Here is a 17,057-nt window from a genome sequence, read left to right on the forward strand (position 1 = left end):
AGAGTCAATTTGGTGAGAGTACTTGGTGAAGTGACTTGATGAACGCGCTTAGAGAATCGACTTTGTTAGAGTACTTGGTGGGGTGACTTGATGAATGAACTTAAAGGGTTGACTTGGTGAGAGTACTTGGTGGCACGACTTGATGAGCAAACTTAAAGAGTGAACATGGTTAGAGTATTTGGTGGGGTAAACTGATGAATGGACTTAAAGAGTCGACTTGGTTGGCCGACCTGGTGGGGTGACTTGATGAGCGAACTTAAAGAGTCAACTTGGTGAGAGTACTTGTTCTGGTGACTTGATTAACAGACTTGAAGAGTCAACTTCATTGGGTGACTTGATGAAAGGACTTAAAGAGTCAACTTGGTGAGAGTACTTGGTGGGGTGATTTGATGAACGGACTTAAAGGGTCAACTAGGTGGGGTGACTCGATGAACGAACCTAAAGAGTTGACTTGGTAGGAGTAATTGGTGTGGTGACTTGATGAACAAACCTAAAGAGTTAACTTGGTGAGAGTACTTTGCGGGGTGGCTTTATTAACAGACTTAAAGAGTCGACTTGGTGAGAGTACTTGGTGGGGTGACTTGATGAACGCACTTGAAGAATTGACTTGGTTAGAGTAGTTGGTGGGGTGACTTGATGAATGGACTTAAAGAGTCAACTTGCTAAGAGTACTTGGTGGCATGACTTGATGAAGGAACTTAAAGAGTAAACTTGGTGAGAGTAGTTAGCGGGGTGAATTGATGAATAGACTTAAAGAGTCCACATGGTGAGAGTACTTGGTGGGCCAACCTGGTGGGGTGACTTTATGAACAGACTTAAAGAGTCGACTTCATGAGAGTACTTTTTCTGGTGACCTGATGAATGGAATTGAAAAGTCGATTTCGTGGGGTGACATGATGAACAAACTTAAAGGGTCGACTTCGTGGGGTGACTAGATGAGCGGACCTAAAGAGTTGACTTGGTGAGAGTACTTGGTGGGGTGACTTGATGAATGCACTTGAAGAATCAACTTGGTTAGAGTACTTGGTGGGGTGACTTGATGAACAGACTCAAAGAGTTGACTTGGTGAGAGTACTTGGTGGCGTGACTTGCTGAGCGGACTTAAAGAGTCAACTTGGTGAGAGTACTTGGTGGGGTAAACTGATGAACAGACTTAAAGAGTCAACTTGGTGGACCGACTTGGTGGGGTGACTTGATGAACAGACTTAAAGAGTCAACTTGGTGAGAGTACTTGTTCTGGTGACTTGATGAATAGACTTAAAGGGTCGACTTGGTGCTGTGACTTGATGAAGGGACTTGAAGAGTCAACTTGGTGAGGGTACTTGGTGGGGTGACTTGATGAACGTACTTAAATGGTCGACTTGGTGGGGTGACCTGATGAACGGACCTAAAGAGTTGACTTGGTGAGAGTACTTGGTGGGGTGACTTAATGAACAGACTTAAAGAGTTGTATTGGTGAGAGTACTTTGTGGGGTGACTTGATGAATGCACTTGAAGAATCGACTTGGTTAGAGTACTTCGGTGGGTGACTTGATGAATGGACTTAAAGAGTCGACTTGGTGAGAGTACTTGGTGGCTCGACTTGATGAGTAGACTTAAAGAGTCAACTTGGTTAGAGTATTTGGTGGGGTGAACTAATGAACGAACTTAAAGAGTCAACTTGGTTGGAGTACTTGGTGGGCCAACCTGGTGGGGTGACATGATGAATGAACTTAAAGAGTTGACTTGGTGAGAGTACTTATTCTGGTGACTTGATGAACGAACTTAAAGAGTCAACTTGGTGGGGTGACTTGATGAAAGGACTTAATGAGTCGACTTGGTGAGTGTACTTGGTGTGGTGACTTGATGAATGAACTTAAAAAGTTGAGTTGGTGAGAGTACTTGTTCTGGTGACTTGATGAATGGACTTAAAGAGTTGACTTAGTGGGGTGAAATGATGAAAGGACTTAAAGAGTTGACTTGGAGAGAGTACTTGGTGGGGTGACTTGATGAACGGACTTGATGAACGAATGTAAGGAGTTGACTTGGTGAGAGAACTTGGTGGGGTGACTTGATGAAAAGAATTAAAGAGTCGATTCGATTCGATGAGAGTAGTTGTTGGGGTGACTTGATGAATGCACTTGAAGAATCGACTTGGTTAGAGTAGTTGGTGGGGTGACTTGATGAATGAACTTAAAGAGTTGAGTTGGTGAGAGTACTTGGTGGCATGAATTGATGAGAAGACTAAAAGAGTGAACTTGGTGAGAGTACTTCGCAGGGTGAACTGATGAACGTACTTAAAGAGTCAACTTGGTGAGAGTACTTGGTGGCACGACTTGATGAGCAGACTTAAAGAGTCAACTTTGTGGGCTGACCTGCTGGGGTGACTTGATGAACGGACTTAAAGAGTCGACTTGGTGAGAGTACTTATTCTGGTGACTTGATGAATGGACTTAAAGAGTCGACTTGGTGGGGTGACTTGATGAAAGGACTTCAAGAGTTGACTTGGTGAGAGTACTTGTTATGGTGACTTGATGAACGAACTTAAACGGTTGACTTGGTGGGGTGACTTGATGAACAAACCTAAAGAAGTTTCTTGGTGAGAGTACTTGGTGGGGTGACTTGATGAACAGACTTAAAGAGTCAACTTGGTGAGAATACTTGGTGGGGTGAATTTATGAATGGACTTGAAGAATCAACGTGTTTAGAGTACTTGGTGGGGTGACTTGATGAACGAACTCAAAGAGTCGACTTGATGAGAGTACTTGGTGGCGCGACTTGATGAGCAGACTTAAAGAGTCAATTTGGTGAGAGTACTTGGTAGGGTGAACTGATGAACAAACTTATAGATTTGACTTTGTGGGAGTACTTGGTGGGCCGACCTGGTAGGGTGACTTGATGAACAAACATAAATAGTCAACTTGGTGAGAGTACTTATTCTAGTGACTTGATGAATGGACTTGAAGAGTTGACTTGGTGGGGTGACTTGATGAAAGGACTTGAAGAGTCAACTTGGTGAGAGTACTTGGTTGGGTGACTTGATGAATGAACTTAAAGGGTCGACTTGGGAGGGTGACTTGATGGACGGACCTAAAGAGTTGACTTGGTGAGAGTACTTGGTGGGGTGACTTGATGAACAAACTTAAAGAGTTGACTTGTCGAGAGTACTTGGTGGGGTGACTTGATGAACGCACTTGAAGAATCAACTTGGTTAGAGTACTTGGTGGGGTGATGTGATGAAAAAACTTAAAGAGTCGACTTGGTGAGAGTACTTGGTGGCACGACTTGATGAGAAAATTGAAGGAGTCAACTTGGTGAGAGTACTTGGCGGGGTGAATCGATGAATGGACTTAAAGAGTCCACTTGGTGAGAGTACTTGGTGGGCTGACCTGGTGGGGTGACTTGATGAACAAACTTAAAGAGTCAACTTGGTGAGAGTACTTGTTCTGGTTACTTGATGAACTTACTTAAAGAGTCAACTTGGTGGTGTGACTTGATGAAAGGACTTATAGAGTTGACTTGGTGAGAGTACTTGGTGGGTTGACTTGATGAATGGACTTAAAGGGTCAACTTGGTGGGGTGACCTAATGAACAGACCTAAAGAGTTTACTTGGGTAGAGTACTTGGTGGGGTGACTTGGTGAACGGATCTAAAGAGTTGACTTGGTGAGAGTACTTGTTGGTGTGACTTGATGAACAGACTTAAAGAGTCGACTTGGTGAGAGTACTTATTTTAGTGACTTGATGAACGAACTCAAAGGGTCGACATGGTGGGGTGACTTGATGAAAGGACTTAAAGAGTCGACTTGGTGAGAGTACTTGGTGGAGTGACTTGATGAACGGACTTAAAGGGTCGTCTTGGTTGGGCGACTTGATGAACAGACCTAAAGAGTTGACTTGGTGAGAGTAAGTGGTGGGGTGACTTGATGAACAAACTTAAAGAGTCAACTCAATGAGAGTACTTGGTGGGGTGACTTGATGAACATACTTGAAGAATCTACTTGGTTAGTGTACTTGGTGGGGTGACTTGATGAACGAACTTAAAGAGTTGACTTGGTGAGAGTACTTGGCGGCGCGACTTGATGAGTGGACTTAAAGAGTCAACTTGGTGAGAGTACTTGGCGGGGTGAATTGATGAACAGACTTAAAAAGTCAACTTGGTGAGAGTACTTTTTTGGGGTGACTTGACGAACGAACTTAAAGAGTCGACTTGGTGAGAGTACTTGATGGGCTGACCTGGTGGGGTGACTTGATGAACGAACTCTGAGAGTCGACTTGGTGAGAGTACTTGTTCGGCTGACCTGGTTGGGTGACTTCATGAATGGACTTAAAGAGTCAACTTGGTGAGAGTACTTGGTGTGCCAACCTTGTGGGGTGGCTTGGTGAAAGGACTTAAAGAGTCAAGTTGGTGCGTCGACCTCGTGGGGTGACTTGATGATCGAACTTAAAGAGTCAACTTGGTGAGAGCACTTGGAGCACCCAACTGGGGAGCCGAGCTGGTGAGTTGAATTGGTGAGTGAGTTTAAAAAGGCAACTTGGTTGGGAAAGTTGGTGAGGGGAGATGGTAGGCTGACCTGGTGAGCCAACTTGTTGTGCAAACTGAAAGAGTGAACTTGTTGAGACTACTTGGTGGGGTGACCTAATGACCCCACTTGGTGAGGTAACTCAGTGAGAGAACCTATCCAACCCTTGGTCGCCAGCCCTGAGGAGAGGCAACTTGGCGAGCTGACTTGGTGAGAAAACTTAAAGAGTCAACTTGGTGAGGCAACTAGATGAGTTGGGTCATTGAGGTGACTTGGTGGGGTGACTCGATGAGCTGACCATGTGAGAAGACCTTATGAGTGAACTAAAAGTGTCAACTTGGCGAGCATGCTTGAACAGTCGACTTGTTGAGCTAACTTGGAAAGCCGACATGGTGGGCAGGGCTTAAGACGTGACTTGTTAAGGTGACACAGTAAGCTCCCCTTAATAACATAAACTTATAACAGAACCATAGAAATAATAGAAAATGCAAGAATAAAATGTGGTCTTGTCATTTGGACCACAGAAGTGGAATTGCATAATTCATAAGCACAATATGCTATCCCACATAGGTGCCTTCACTGCAGCACTCTGCAAGACAAGTTGCCAGCTATCACCCAGAGTTGTCCTAGATAACTTTTGAGCCTTTCTTAAATAGGCAATTATATGCCGACCGAGAAGGTTCTAGATGCTCAGACTTAATACCTATGGCTGGAAGACCCTAACAATACATATAAGTCTGCCTAATACATCAGAAATGCCAACTCCTAGTCTACTCGATGAGCTGACTTGGGGAGCTGTGAGCGGACCTAAAGAGTCAATTCTTTGAGGAAACTTGGTGGAGTGATTTGGCACAGACCACATGGTCAGATTACTTGGTGAGCTAACATTGCTAGCAAAATTGGCAAGCTAACTTATAGAATCGACTTGCTATCCCTAGCTAGGATCACACACCTGGGTCGACCCAACTTGGGTCACCTGATTAGGTCAACCCATCTCTATCATCCTAGCCTCGGGCGACCTGACTAGGTTGCCAGAGTGGGTCAACAAGGAAAAAAAAAATCATGGGAGGCCCTGTACAAAAAAAAGCTCTAAATTTTGGGCATTACAAAATAAAACAAGTTACCCACTTTTGGATCGCGCACAAGTTCTAGTTCACGTATTGCCAAGCCGACTCGAGGTGTTACGCCTAGCTAGCCAGATTCGAGGTAGGGTAGCCGAAACAATCTAATTTGAGAATTTTCTTTATAAAAAGAGATGATGATAGGCCCTGTAACGCGAAAAAGAATGAAATTTTGGGAGCTCAAAAAAAATGTTACCCGACTTTGGATTGCACACAGGGCTCAGGTCACATAGCATCGAGGTGCCTTGGGTGACATTATTCGAGTGAAAAGTTGATGATGGCATGAGTCATGCAAAACCATTTGAGGCCATTAAGGCTTGAGGCACTTTGAGTCGAGGTTGCTGAGGCAGGTTGGGTTGAAAACTTTGGGCATTAACAAAAAAGAAAAAGTTAACTACTTTTGGATCACGTACACGACTCGGGGCACTTAGAATCAAGTTGAGCACGGTGACATGAGTTGTGCAAAAAATTTGGAGATGACTCAAGTTGGGGTATCTAACTCTATTCAAGTTCAAAACTTTGGGAGATGACAAAAAAAAGAAAGAAGAAAAAAGAAAAAGTTACCCGATTTTGGATCATGTAAGTGACTCAGGCCACTCAGAATCAAGGAAAGTGTGGTGACATGAGACAAGCGAAAAAAAAATGGAGGTGGTTAAGGCTCAAGGCAATTCAAGTTGGGGTAGCTGAGTCGATTCGAAAACTTTGGCTGTTAGCCAAAAAAAGAGTTAATCGCTTTTGGATCATGTACATGACTTGGGTCACATAGAATCAAGTCAAGCACGGTGATATGAGTGGTGCAAAAAAATTGCAGGCGATTAAGGCTCAAGGAAATTTGAGTCGGGGTTGCTGACACAATTCGGGTTGAAATCTTTGTGTGTTAACCAAAAAAGGAAGAAATTAATTTCTTTTGGATCATGTACATGACTTGAGGCACCAAGTTGAGCACAATGACATGAGTCCTGCGAAAAAATTGGAGGCGGTTAAGGCTCGAGGTGATATGAGTCGGGGTTGCTGACACAATTTGGGTTGAAAACTTTGGCCATTAACCCAAAAAAAAAGTTGACCACCTTTGGATTAGACACATCACTTGGCACACTTAGAATCAAGGTTAGCACGGTGACATGAGTCATGCAAAAAAGTTTGAGGTAGTTAAGGCTCGACGCGATTCGAGTCGGTGTTGGGTTAGTTTTGCCGATTTGTGTTGGGGTTACCGACACGGTTCGAGTTGAAAACATTGGGCATTAACCCAAAAAAAAATATTGACCTCTTTTGGACCACGTACATAACTCGAGGCACTTAGAATCAAGTCAAGCATAGTGACATGGGTTGTGTAAAAAATTCGGAGGCAATTCGTGTCGGGGTAGCCGACTCAATTTGAGTTCAAAACTTTGGGCGTTAACCAAAAAAATAAGTTAACCAATTTTGGATCACGTACATGAGTCGTCTGCCCTCATGAAAATTACAAAACCCCACCCGCCTGGAATTTGCAGTTGGAAGATATTTATGCCCTCATGAAAATTTACAAACCCACCTACTCGAAATTTAGACTTGGAAGATTTTTCCACCCTCACGAAATTTACAAACCCCACCCGCTTCGAATTTGGCACTTGGAAATTATGAAACCCCACCCGCCCAAAATTTGGACTTGGAAGATTTTTTCGCCCTTACAAAAATTGCAAACCTGACCCGCCTGAAATTGCACTAATTACAAACCTGACCCACATGGAAATTGCACTTGGAAGACTTTTTCGCTCTCGAGGAAACTTTGGCACTTGAGATATTTTTTCGCACTTGCGGAAATCACAAAACCCCACCCACCAGGAATTTGGCACTTGGGAGACTTTTTCGCCCTTCAAAATATTGCAAACCCCACTAGCTCAGAATTTGGGACTTGGGAGATTTTTTTCCCCCTCATGGAAATTTTAAAAAACCCCACTCGCCCAAAATTTGGCACTCGGGAGATTTTTCTACCTTGACAAAAATTTCTACAAAACCCCTCCCTCCCACCTAGAATTTGGCACTCGGGAGATTTTTCTGCCATGGTAGAAATTACAAACCCCACTTGCTAGGAATTTGGCACTTGGGAGATTTTTACGCCCTCGCAAAAATTGCAAACTGCACTCACCGAGAATTTGGCACTTGGGAGATTTTTTCGCCCTCGTAGAAATTGCAAACCCCACCCACCCAAAATTTGGCACTTGGGAGATTTTTTTGCCCTCGTGAAATTTTTTATAAAACCCCACCCACCCAGAATGTGGCACTTGGGAGATTTTTTTGCCCCGGCAGAAATTACAAACCCCACCCGCCGGGAATTTGGCACTTGGGAGATTTTTTTGCCCTCACGAAAATTGCAAAGCCCACCCGCTCGAAATTTGGCACCTGGAATATTTTTCCGCGCTTGCACAAATTACAAACCCCACCACCAAGAATTTGGCACTTAGAAGATTTTTTCACCCTCGGGGAAATTTTTACAAAACCCCACCCGTTGAGAATATGGCACTTGGGATATTTTTTCACCCTCACAGAAATTTTCACAAAACCCCACTCGCCCTCAAAATTTGGCACTTGGGAGATTTTTCCATCCTGGTGGAAATTACAAACTCTACCTGCTGAGAATTTGGCACTTGGGAGATTTTTTCACCCTCACGAAAATTTTTACAAAACCCCACCTGCCGATAATTTGAAACTTGGGAGATTTTTCCGTGCTGGCAGAAATTACAAACCCCACCCGCCGAGAATTTGGGACTTGGGAGATTTTTTCCCCCTCGCAAAAATTTTCACAAAACCCCACCTGCTCAAAATTTGGCACTTGGGAGATTTTTCGTCCTGGCGAAAATTACAAACCCCACCTGCCGAGAATTTGGCACTTGGGATATTTTTTTGCCCATGTGAAAATTTTTACAAAACCCCACCCGCTAGGAATTTTGCACTTGGGAGATTTTTCCACCGTCGCAGAAATTTTCACAAAGCCCCACCTGCTCAAAATTTTGCACTTGGGAGATTTTTTTCATACTGGCAGAAATTGCAAACCCCACTTGCCGAGAATTTGGCACTTGGGAGATTTTTTTGCTATCGTGAAATTTTTTACAAAACCCCACCCACTGAGAATTTTGCACTTGGGAGATTTTTTCACCTTCGCAAAAATTTTCACAAAACCCCACCTGCTCGAAATTTGGCACTTGGGAGATTTTTTTGCCCTGGCAAAAATTACTAATCCTGGCCGAGAATTTGGCACCTGGAAGAGTTTTTCGCCCTCGCAAAAATTGTAAACCCCACCCACTTCAGAGTCAAAAATGTTTTTACGAATCGAGGCGATAGAGGGCTGAATCTCAGTGAATGTGGTAGCAAGGCCACTCTGCCACTTACAATACCCCGTCAGTTATTTAAGTCATCTACAAAATATTCTTCTCGCCGACCACTTGAAATTAATATCAAAGGTTGCTCCAATGGGCTAATGCACCAATTGGAGATGGCCAATGACACGAGCCCCTGGGAGTGCAAGAGCACCCCTACTATGGGTTGTGATGCAACCGGAGAGAGATATGCGCTGCATCTAGTGTGGATTCTGACTTAGAGGCATTCAGTCATAATCTGAGACATGGTAGCTTCGTGCCACTAACTTTTCAACCAAGCGCGATGACCAAATGTGTGAATCAACAGTTCCTCTCGTACTAAGTTGAATTACTATCATATTGTAGATCATCAATAGGGTAAAACTAACCTGTCTCACGAGGGTCTAAACCCAGCTCACATTCCCTATTGGTGGGTGAACAATCAAACACCATGTGAATTCTACTTCACAATGCTAGGAAGAGCCGACATCGAAGGATCAAATAGTAATGTCACTATGAACGTTGTGCTACCACAAGCTAGTTATCCCTATGGTAACTTTTTTGACACCTCTAGCTTCAAATTCTGAAAGTGTAAAGGATCGATAGGCCACGCTTTCACGATTTGTATTTGTACTAAAAATCAAAATCAAATGAGATTTTACCCTTTTGTTCCACACGAGATTTCTGTTCTCGTCGAGCTCATCTTGGACACCTGCGTTATCTTTTAACAAATGTGTCGCCCCAGCTAAACTCCCCACCTAGCAATGTCTTTTGCCTAGATTAGCATGCCCAGACGCACCTTAAGGCCAAAAATAGGGGCATTTCCCCATCTCGGCCTCACAAAATAAGTAAAATAATGTTAAAAGTAGTGGTATTTCACTTGCACCCAAAAGCTCCCACTTATTCTACACCTCTCAAGTCATTTCAAAAAGTCAGACTAGAGTCAAGCTCAACAGGGTCTTCTTTCCCCGCTGATTTTTCCAAGCTTGTTCCCTTGGTTGTGGTTTTGCTAGATAGCAGATAGAGATAGTGGGAATCTCATTAATCCATTCATGTGCATCACTAATTAGATGATGAGGCATTTGGCTACCTTAAGAGAGTCATAGTTACTCCTGCCATTTACTCGTGCTTGGTTGAATTTCTTCACTTTGACATTTAGAGCACTGGGTAGAAATCACATTGCGTTAGCATCTGTAGGGACCATCGCAATGCTTTGTTTTAATTAAATAGTCAAATTCCCCTTGTCTATACAAGTTCTGAGTCGACTGTTCGCCGCCTAGCGAATGCCCTCCGAAGGGGGCATTCTGTGTCTGCGACCTGATCGGCATGCGATGGCCTACCCTCACCGTGGGAGTAGCTCAGGTAGGCCACCAACAACCCATTAGTTTAGGGTGCAGACCCCTAGGCCTAGCCCTTAGAGCCAATCCTTTTCCTGAAGTTACGGATCCATTTTGCCGACTTCCCTTACCTACATTTTTCTATTGACCAGAGGCTATTCACCTTGGAGACCTAATTTGGTTATGAGTATGATCGGGTGTGAACAATACTTAGTACTCTAGATTTTCAAGTGCCATCAAAGGCGCACCATACACCGTGGGACGTGCGGTGCTCTTCCAGCTGCTGGACCCTATCTCTGCTTGAACTGATTTTTGGGTGGGCAGGTTGTTAAAAAGAAAAGATAACTCTTCCCGAGGCCCTCGCCAACGTCTCCAGATTTCCTAATGTTGTCATATGCCGCCACGTCTAGGTTCAAAAATATTAACCCAATTCCCTTTCAATGATCGTGTAAAGTGCACCCTTGAAATAGGGTTTCCCCATCTCTTAGGATTGACTAACCCATGTCCAAGTGCTGCTCACATGGAACCTTTCCCCACTTCAGTCTTCAAAGTTCTCATTTGAATATTTGCTACTACCACCAAGATCTACACCGAGGGCCGGTCCACCTAGGCTCACGCCCAAGGTTTCACAACAACCCCCACATCCTCCTATGCATCAAAGCCTAGCACTTGACCCGATGGCCGAGTATAGGTTGTGCACTTTAGCGCCATCCATTTTTGAGGCTAGTTGATTCAGCAGGTGAGTTGTTACACACTCCTTAGTGAATTTTGACTTCCATGAAGACTGTCCTGCTGTCTTAATCAACCAACACCCTTTGTGGGATCTGGGTTAGCCCACAATTTGGCACCGTAACTAGGCTTTTGGTTCATCCCACATCGCCAGTTTTGCTTACCAAAAATGGCCCACTTGGAGCTTGCAATTCCATGGCCCGTCTCAACAGAGCAGCCACGCCGACTTACCTATTTAAAGTTTGAGAATAGGTTGAGGGAATTATGCCCCTAATGCCTCTAATCATTTGCTTTACCCGATAAAAATCGCACATGAGCTCCAGCTATCCTGAGGGAAACTTCGAAGGAAACTAGCTACTGGACGGTTTGATTAGTCTTTCGCCCCTATACACAAGTACGATGAACGATTTGCATGTCAGTATCACTGCGGGCCTCCACCAGAGTTTCCTCTGGCTTTGCCTTGCCTAGGCATAGTTCACCATCTTTCAGGTCCCAACAGGTGTGCTTGCACTTGAACCCTTCATAGAAGATCAGGGTTGGTCGGTGGTACACCCCTCGAGAGGGGATCTTGCCAGTCAGCTTCCTTGCACCTCGTAGGTTTTCACAACTCGCCAACTCGCACACATGTTAGACTCCTTTGTCTATGTTTCGAGATGGTCAGATGGAAATCCCACTGGCTAGTGCCATGAGTACGTATGTGCCAGAGAGCCCACCATAAAGGCGCGTACTTCGCTCCTCGACTACTCACTTGTGCAACTAGAAGGTTTCACTTGTGCCGTCGCAACAGCCCATGCTGGAACGTCCCCCGAACCGAGTGACAGATTGGCTCACACCATTCCACATCTGACTAGGGCACATTGCCAGCCTCCATCTGCTTCCCTCCTAGTAATTTAAAACATTCTTTAACTCTCTTTGCAAAGTCCTTTTCATCTTTGCCTCACAGTACTTGTTCGCTATCGATCTCTCGCTCGTATTTAGCCTTGGATGGAATTTACCACCCAATTAGGGATGCATTCCCAAATAACCTGAGTCACTAACAGTGCCTCATGGTGTGATAGGGTCCAAGCCCGATGGGGCTCTCACCCTCTCTAGCGCCGCCTTATAGGGGACTTGGGCCTAGTCTGTCGCTAAGGATGCTTCTACAGACTACAATTCGACAGGCACAGCCATCCATTTTCATGCTGGGCTATTCCAAATGTTCTCATCATTACTAGGGGAATCTTGATTTGATGCAGCATGCCTGTATTGTGGTAGGCCGCTGGATCAAGAATAAATTTCCTCACGAGGAATTGTTCGATTAGCGCAAACAAATGCCGGCCTTTGGGAGCCACTGCTCGTCGTAACGGATCAATGGACCTTGTGCTCATTTCAGCTGACCATGCCACTTGCAAACATGGACGACCATCACAAATCACGTTCAAAGACTTGATGATTCATGGGATTCTGCAATTCACACTAAGTATCACATTTCACTACATTCTTCATCGTGGCGAGAGCTTAGATATCCATTGTCGAGAGTCATGCTTTTGTTATGTTTTTGTCTTTCGGTGACCCAATTGTGGTAGGCACTGGATCACACTTCATTCTTTGGATTTGTAAGGTGCGCGTTGCACTTGTGTGTTGGGTGTTGACACATCCTGAACCCCGAGCACTCGATGGGTGTGACGAGGAACGCTGTGGTGTGTCCCTGCAACATCGCCTTGCAAAGGTGGGAGTTGACACATGGGAGAGTCATGTCATCAGACAGGGCCCCTACCTTGCAAATCATGTGAGTGCACCCATCCTAAACATAGAACACTCCAAGCAATGAGTTAACACACCTGGGCAAGGCAACGAAGGGTTGTAGCAGTCCTGACTTGGCATCGTCGAAATGACAGATCCCTAGCACAACACCGCACATGCGATCAGGCCATGAAATCTCAATGGGGGATGAGGCTCAAACTCCCTCTAAACTAAAACCAAGTAGAGACCTCTCACTCTAACACATACATTGTTTGAAGGCACCGATCATAATCCAGATTGCATCCGAGTGTCTTCGCCCCACGGGGAATCTATGCTTTCGATCACGGCATTCGATGTGACCCTTGACCTTAACGGTGCTAGACTCATAGCTTGGCTATCTAGCACATCGCTGTAGGGCCAAGTTTCTACACATCACTAAGATTTTGGGGGCGGGGAGGAGGCTAGCTCCATCCCTTAAATGATTCAGGGTCTCAAACTGACAATGATCCTACCATAGGTTCACCTATGGAAAACTTGTTATCACTTCTCCTTCCTCTAAATGATAAGGTTCAATGAACTTCTCATGATGTTGCTAACAGGAACCACCATCATCGCTATGATTCGAACACTTCATTGAATCATTCAATTGGTAGGAGCGACGGGTGGTGTATACATAGGGCAGGGACATAGTCAACGTGAGCTGATTACTCACACTTACTAGAAATTCCTCGTTGAAGATCAATAATTGAAATGGTCTATCCCCATCATGATGCAATTTGCCAAGATTTCCCAAACCCTTCAGGCCAGGGAGAGAAACTCGTTGGTTGCATTAGTGTAGTGTGTGTGCGGCCCAGAACATCTAAGGGCATCATAAACTTGTTATTGCCTCAAACTTCCATGGCCTAGGAGGCCATAGTCCCTTTAAGAAGCTGGCCGCGAAGGGGAACCTCCACATAGCTAGTTAGTAGGCTAAGGTCTCATTCGTTAACTGAATTAACCAGACAAATTTCTCCAACAACTAAGAATGACCATTGACCACCACCGATAGAATTAAGAAAGAGCTCTCAATCTATCAATCCTTACTATGTCTAGACCTGGTAAGTTTCCCCGTGTTGAGTCAAATTAAGCCACAGGCTCCACTCCTGGTGGTGCCCTTCCGTCAATTCCTTTAAGTTTCAGCCTTGCAAGCATACTCCCCCTAGAACCCAAAAACTCTGATTTCTTAGAAGGTGCTGGCAGAGTCCTTAGTGCAACATCCGTCGATCCTTGGTTGGCCTCATTGATGGTTGAGACTAGGATGGTATCTAATCATCTTTGAGCCCCCAACTTTTGTTCTTGATTAATTAAAACATCCTTAGCAAATGCTTTTGCAGTGGTTCGTCTTCCATAAATCCAAGAATTTCACCTTTGACAATGAAATATGAATGTCCCCGATAGTCCCTATTAATCATTACTCCGGTCTCGAAGGCGAACAGAATAGGACTAGACTCCTATCAAATTATTCCAGGCTAATGTATTCAGAGCGTAGGCTTTCTTTGAGCACTCTAATTTTTTCAAAGTAACAACACCCAAACTGTGACCCAGCCAGTTAAGGCCAGGAACATGCCGCTGACAGAAGGGATGTGAGGGCGAGTGCACACAAAGAAGGTGAACCAACCGTATCTACCCAAGGTCCAACGAAAAGCTTTCTAAATGCAACAACTTAAATATATGCTATTGGAGCTGGACTTACCGCGGCTGCTGGCACTAGACTTGCCCTCCAGTGGATCCTCATTAAGGGATTTAGATTGTACTCAGTCCAATTACCAAACTCGACGAGCCTAGTATTGTTATTTATTGTCACTACCTCCCCGTGTTAGGATTGGGTAATTTGCATGACTTCTTCCTTCCTTGGATTGTGGTAATTTGAATGAAGCGTCACTAGCACAAAGACCGTGCGATCCATCAAGTTATCATGAATCATTGAAATAATTGGTGAGCCCGCGCCGACCTTTTATGAAATAAATTCATCCCTTCCAAGAGTCAAGATTTGGTGCATGTATTAGCTCTAGAATTACTACAGATATCCGAGTAGAAAAGTACCATCAAAGAAACTATAACTGATTTAATGAGCCTTCCACAGTTTCACAGTCTAAAATAGTTCATACTTAGACATGCATGGCTTAGTCATTGAGACAAGCATACGAGTACTGGCAGGATTGTAAGGCCACTCAGAGACATTCATTTCCTAGGCATATGCCTCCTACACGCCTGTTGAGGTGCACCCGCACAGACAAAAGTCTTCTTGATCGCAACAAACATTTTTCCCATGATGAAGGGCTAGTTGCTAAAGTGCCAATGGAGAACACTGTGCTGAAGGGTGAAGGGCCATGCAAGTTGAAAACATGGCTGGTCATCTGATTGGTAGGGGGGCATCACTGTGCATGTGACAACCTCAATTATAAGGCCGCTCAAGGGCATCATGTATAACACCCCCTACACACATTTATAGGTGATGAGAGCCCACTCGCATACACAAACATGTCTCAACCTCTACCAAATATCTCCCTTCCCAGCACAACTTTGCTAACCATTCCCCGTAAAACATGATCTGCCAGCATAGGTACAAAAAAGTTCCTATGGGTGAACACTCACACTAGTGTTGTCGAACAAGCTTCAATCACATGCACATGCACATACTGAAGAACTGCACTGTGAGGGAACCACCCATGAGCACCCACATCTTGGTAAAAAGCATTCATGCAATTTCTTCCCCTAGATAGACATGTTGGGCCTGCACTTGTTGGAGCATTGCAAAGATGAGCTCTCTAGTTCACAGGAGCCTGAGAAGAACATCTCGTACAAAACCTGTTCCCCCAAAATGCTCGAATCACAAATGCTCGCAGCAGAGTCGTAATGCAAAGATGTACATCACGCATGTGACCGAGTAAGGACACTCAAACACATCCATTTCCTAGGCATATGCCCCCTACATGCTTTTTTGGTCCACTCCATACAAATGGCCATACTCCAACAAGCCCTTCTAGAATTTTGCATCTGAAGAGAGATGAAATGCCTTGGGCTTTTTTTCCACACAATGCAACACCGAATGCTCTATTTAGGGGAAAGCTGAAGAAGAGTATCTCCTGCAAAACCCATGAGCCGCAACCTCTCAGATCGCACACGTAGGACAGGGCATGGAGAGTTTCCACATCCAAACAAAAATTAATAGTAATACTCTACGCTTCTACTGACCCATACCACAAAAGCTATCGCCACAGTGCCATGCACTTCTGTAGGATGAGATAGTGAAGAGGTGAGCACACACTGAGAATGTACTAGTGACTAAATTATGCGGCAACCAAACCTTTCGCCATCCCCTCTCAATCCCAAGACCCTACCAATTGGCAAAACTTGACATGGAGAGTGGACCCTTGATGAAATTAGGGACGTTGAGCAATGCACCCGTGCAACCGTCTCTTTCCTTCTTGCCGTCCGTAATGGATAAAAATGCAATGATAGAATGTGCCAAGAGACGGAGCCCTTGGCTAAAAGATACAACTCTATACAAAGCAACAAGTGCATCTTAGAATCAAACACCAAATGTGCAGTGTGTTGCGAGCCATGCAAACACTTACATTAAGGGTATCCAACAAAACAAAGCGACAAGTACCTCCCACCAGCTCCGCCATTGTGATTACCAAATGAGATATACTCACCGCCACAGATTAATGACCATCATTACTGTCTCGGAATAGATACAAGCACATCAAGCTCATCCAATCAACTAGATGAATTTCACCTTGAAGGGACCCAATCCAAAAGTTTTGGAGGTCATCTCCTAGAACTATCAAGAACAAGGCCAATCTTACATGCGAACTCTACTACTATGCAAACATAGGTCGACTTGGCAAGGTGACTTGATGAATGGACTTAAAGAGTCAACTTGGTGAGAGTACTTGGTGGCATGACTTGATGAGCGGACTTATAGAGTCAACTTGGTGAGAGTACTTGGCAAGGTGAACTGATGAATGAACTTAAAGAGTTGACTTGGTGGGAGTACTTGGTGGGTCGAACTAGAGGGGTGACTTGATGAACAGAAAAGAGTCGACTTGGTGGAGTGACTTGATGAAAGGACTTAAAGAGTCCACTTGGTGAGAGTACTTGGTGGGGTGACTTGATGAACAAACTTAAAGGGTTGACTTGGTGGGGTGACTTGATGAACGAACCTAAAGAGTTGACTTGGTGAGAGTACTTGGTGGGGTGACTTGATGAATAGACTTAAAGAGTCAACATAGGGAAAGTACTTGGTGGTGTGACTTGATGAGTGCACTTG

General features: G+C 44.5%; 1 non-coding gene and 2 pseudogenes across 1 annotated transcript; all 3 read right to left on the minus strand.

The window, feature by feature from the left end:
• Nucleotides 1-8,923: 8,923 nt before the first annotated feature.
• LOC149574707 (25S ribosomal RNA) lies at nt 8,924-12,292 on the minus strand. Its single transcript, XR_016361073.1, has one exon. It is a non-coding gene; the product is annotated as a 25S ribosomal RNA (ribosomal RNA).
• A 107-nt stretch (nt 12,293-12,399) lies between these two features.
• Nucleotides 12,400-12,540, minus strand: LOC149574708 (5.8S ribosomal RNA; annotated as a pseudogene).
• A 702-nt stretch (nt 12,541-13,242) lies between these two features.
• On the minus strand, nt 13,243-14,950 carry LOC149574709 (18S ribosomal RNA; annotated as a pseudogene).
• Between the last annotated feature and the right edge of the window lie 2,107 nt (nt 14,951-17,057).

This window comes from Cupressus sempervirens, chromosome 2 (genome assembly GCF_028749045.1).
Source record: "Cupressus sempervirens isolate cs-2001-9-10 chromosome 2, ASM2874904v1, whole genome shotgun sequence".
NCBI lineage: Eukaryota > Viridiplantae > Streptophyta > Pinopsida > Cupressales > Cupressaceae > Cupressus > Cupressus sempervirens.